Source organism: Herpailurus yagouaroundi, unplaced genomic scaffold (assembly GCF_014898765.1).
Source record: "Herpailurus yagouaroundi ecotype Mexico unplaced genomic scaffold, PumYag 159, whole genome shotgun sequence".
In the NCBI taxonomy this organism is placed as follows: Eukaryota; Metazoa; Chordata; class Mammalia; order Carnivora; family Felidae; genus Herpailurus; species Herpailurus yagouaroundi.
Window position 1 is genome coordinate 2,003,967 of NW_024412400.1, and position 4,588 is coordinate 2,008,554.

Here is a 4,588-nt window from a genome sequence, read left to right on the forward strand (position 1 = left end):
CATTCAACCCCCAAACGTATTTTCCACAGCGCAGACAGAACGGTCACACCATGTCAATCTTCTTAAACTCTGCCAAGTGCTTCCCCTTCCCTCAAAGGGAAAGACGACGCCCTTCAAATGCCTCACGAATCCTGTGTGATTGGCCTAACTAGCTTGATCTCCCCTCCTACCCTGCACGCCGGTCCCGCTACACTCTGGCCACACGGGTCTCCTTGCTGTGCCTCCAGCACACCAGGCATGATCGGACCTTCGCACCTGTGTCCTCCCCTGAAATGGCCTTTCCCCGGGCATCCCTGTGACACACCCTCTCTCTGTTCAAACGTCACCTCGGCACCTCGCCAGAGAGGCCTTCCCTTCCACCCATATAAAAAGCAACTCCTCCCTCCTCTCCTCCCGCCCTCTCTCACCCAGCTTTGCTTGTCTCCAAAGAGCTCTCACCACCTCATCTGCACGCTTACGATGTCTTTCTGCCACTGCAACGTAAGCTCCCTAAGGTCAGGGCCTTGCCTGCTGTGTTGTTGGGTGCCCACTGCCTACAAGAGTGACCGGCACATGGTGGCACACAATCAATATCTGCTGGAGAGAAAACCACAGGCCAGAAAATCTAACGGAAACACAATCCATAGGGGCAACGCTGAAAAGCTGGGTGTGGACCTGGATTCCGACTCCACAAAAACTTCCCCAACGACTGTCTGTTGTGCTTTCTTAGACCCCTCTGCTTCCATCCCACCGCCTCATGGCCACCCCAGTGCGGGAGGTCGTAGTAGGAGACCCCACACAGGGTAGAGCTGAGACACAAAATGAGGCCAGGAAGCAGAGGGAGAAGTGTAGCCCAATTCATGGCTGGCCGTATCCGAGCTTTGGTTGCCTGCACAGTTGGTTTTTTTTTTTTTTTTTCTAACGTTTTCATTTATTTTTGAGAGAGAGTGGGGGAGGCGCAGAGAGAGAGGGGAACAGAGGATCCCAAGTGGACTCCATGCTGACAGCAGACAGCCTAACGCGGGACTTGAACTCACAAACCGCGAGGTCATGACCTGACCTGAAGCCGGACCCTTCACCATCTGAACCAGCCAGGTGCCCCTGGTTGTCTGCACTGTTAAGTGGGGAGGAAGGAAGCCAAGTAAATCCTGCAGGATGTCATTAAACAACATCATGATAGAGAGTATGTCATAAAATAAAAAACAAGCTCGCTGGCTCAACTGATAAAACACTGACACTCTTAATCTCGGCAAAGTACATTCATGCCAGGTGCTGGGAACAATCTTCAGTTTGGAAAGAAGCCATGGTGTGATGGTTAAGATGCCAGACTTTAGAGACAGACTGGTTGAGTTCCAATCCAGGCTCTGCCACTATGTGACACTGGACATGTGACCTCATTAAATCTGGGCCTGCTAAATGGGTATAATAATGTCAATCTCATAGGGATGTGGAAGGATTAAGTGAGATAAATATGAAGTGATCACTCTAAAACTGGACATTCTTCGAAGGGCTCTATGAAAAAGTTATTGTTACAGTTACTAAACGTTATGCCCCACCCCCACCTCAGTGCAGACCACAGGGAGACCAATATCGTCAACAGAAGGAAAATTTATAAACCTCTTCTTTTCATGATCTGTTAACATGGATCTCATTATAGAAGCATATAAGCTCTCTTAATTGTAGCATTTGATGGCAAAGAAACCAAAACTGTCTGTAAACGTGCATATGTTTTATTGTAAAGTTTCCCCCCGACCTTGTGCTTCCCAATAACTCCGAGAAGTCCTAACTACAGACAATACAGAAAGAGGGCCAAAATAGTGGGAAAGTCCAAGTGAATGAATGAAGATTGGGAAAACAGTAGGATACGATGTTATTTTATATTTCCCCCTTAAAAAATCTGCTTTACACCCCAAAGTATTAGGCAACAGCAAAAAACATGATGACAACAGGTATCCCCTGTCTATTTTGATCCATAGGAATCAAATTGCTGTCTTTTTGTAACAATTTTAGAATATACAACTAAAATATATGTAGAAAGTTACTACTGGGGAAAATCTCAGAAAATGTAACTTTATGTTTTAAAACAGATTCATTCTCGGGGCGCCTGGGTGGCGCAGTCGGTTAAGCGTCCGACTTCAGCCAGGTCACGATCTCACGGTCCGTGAGTTCGAGCCCCGCGTCGGGCTCTGGGCTGATGGCTCAGAGCCTGGAGCCTGTTTCTGATTCTGTGTCTCCCTCTCTCTCTGCCCCTCCCCCGTTCATGCTCTGTCTCTCTCTGTCCCAAAAAAATAAATAAACATTAAAAAAAAATTAAAAAAAATATAAATAAAACAGATTCATTCTCTAAGTCTAAATGGCTTTATGTAAAACACTAGTCTTTGTGGTTCCCAAAAAGGATGTGCCAAGTCCAGAATGCAAACCGAAATGACAGGAGAAACTTTCAAAGCTATTACAGTCATGAGTATGAACCCCAATCCAGTCATCTCCCTTCAGGGGAGGGAAAAGTAAGAAAAGAGAAGGCCTACTCTGTTCTGTAGCATCTAGCTCAGTGCCAGGAACCACAAAATGCAAGTATTCATAAGTGCTCAAAAATATTAAAATCCAAGTAAGAAAGCAAATTCTGTAACATACACCTGGCGTATAAATTAGGGAACACGCACTGATACTCTATACATTACGGTGTAATCCAGTGTTTACATAAGCAGGTTCTGAGACAGTCTGCCTGGTCTTGTAACCTCGCCTAATTTATCAGCTGGTTGACCTGTGCAAGTTTCTCTACCTCTCTGTGCCTCAATTTCCTCATCCCTAAAATGGGGAAACGGTATATTCCTCATAGGGCTATTGTGAGGGTTAAATAAGACATGTGAGGTGCTCGGTAAACTATCTCACGTAGAATGTACACAATAGATGCCAGGTGTCATTACAGAAGCAATAGAAGCGAGTGGCTTCATTGAAGACATTTTCGTTGAGAAACAGTTAGGCAGAGTTCCAAATTCACGTGCAAAGTCACTCGTATCAACAGCTAAAGTTGTATCTTATTTTCAAGCATTTAGTGAAGGGTAATGTTATGATCTCCGATGCAGTTTTGGGGTTCACACAGGCACCCTCCTCATTCCGCCTCCTATACCAACCATCCCCCCACTCCCCTTGGAGCCCAGGCATCGGCTCCTCACTCCCTTAAATCCTCTCCGTGAATGAAACCTTAATGCTTAAAAACAGACAAAAAGCAAAACATCTCTAAGTGTAGCAAAGCAACCACGAGTACACAAGTACAGCAGAATGCTTTTAAAGTAAATAAAACTCTAAAAGGCACAATAGTGAATCAAGGTGGGTGAGGATGGAAGGGGGCAGACAAAGGAGAAGAAAAGAAAAATGGGCAGCGGGAGGAATAGGAGACTTCAGAGGGCTGTGGAAATTTAATTCCTGGACATTCTTACTTTCTCCTGGCTATAACTCTAAGAGCTTTTCTCTCATAAACCATATTAAAGTCACTGCAATATTTGACATTCCCATTTCTGTAAAATTCGTTTTCTGAAACTCTTGCCGGCTCCATTAATTTGTCACTTAAAAGCCATTCAGAATGAAAAAGAAGCATACACAAAACAAAGCCCTGTTATTTGTGGGTAATGGTTTTTTCCCTACTATCAAAAGGCCACGCGTCTGGCAGTTGTTTTCTCAGAGTCAATGACAGATACAGACCAGCCAGCCGCCTTCTCCTACCAAGCCTCTCCCTACTTATTGAAAAGACAAAGCCTGCCGGGTTCCAAACGGTAGGCTTTCTCTCCAGGCCAACTGGCACTTGGGGAGCCCCCTGCCATCTCAGCTCATCGGCACTTGCACTAACCTTGCAGAGAAAGAGCAAAGCTACACGAAATTACTGACGGTTAGAAAACCTGGTTCTGAAAACGAGGCATTTCCTTACTGTCCACCCCAAACCCCTCTCGCAGGCGCTGTACCAAAGCTGTGTCCCCAGCAGAGTTCGTTCGGTTCCTCTGCTCTTACACCCTTTGGAGCCCCCCCCCCCCACCCGGGGGGAAATCACACCTTTGGCTAGCAATTCCTTGAACCCTGTCTGCTCAAGCCAACAGGGGGGCCGGGTCTTCAAGTGAGGCTTTAAAAACGAGCTGACGGGGGCCAGGTGGTACGCCCACTCACAAGTTTAGGGAATCAAAGTGATCACTTAAGACGTTCACACACGGATCACAAATCGAATCTCTGAGGGGGCTGCTGGCAGAAAGAGCCCCCAGCTCAGTGCCCCCATTTTTTTGGAAAAAACACCCAAAATTACACATCCACGTCTCCCAACTACCAAAAGACCTGTACGAATGATGAACTGGGAAGAAATGCAGACCGTGTGTCAGGTTATTTGCGTGTAATTGCGCAGGAACGAGACAGGTAGCACACAGACTGCAAAACAGGGTGGGCACACAGGTCCCTTTCTTTAAAAAAAGAAAAAACCACACCCTCCCTGGGGGGCCTCCCGGGCTCGCCGCGGCCAAAGGCGTCACGCCGTCCGGCCGCCCACCGGGCGGGGGTCCCGGCGGAGGCCCAGACCTCCCCCTGCAGACCGCGCCGCGTCGCGGGCGCCACCCTCTCCCCCCCGCACCCC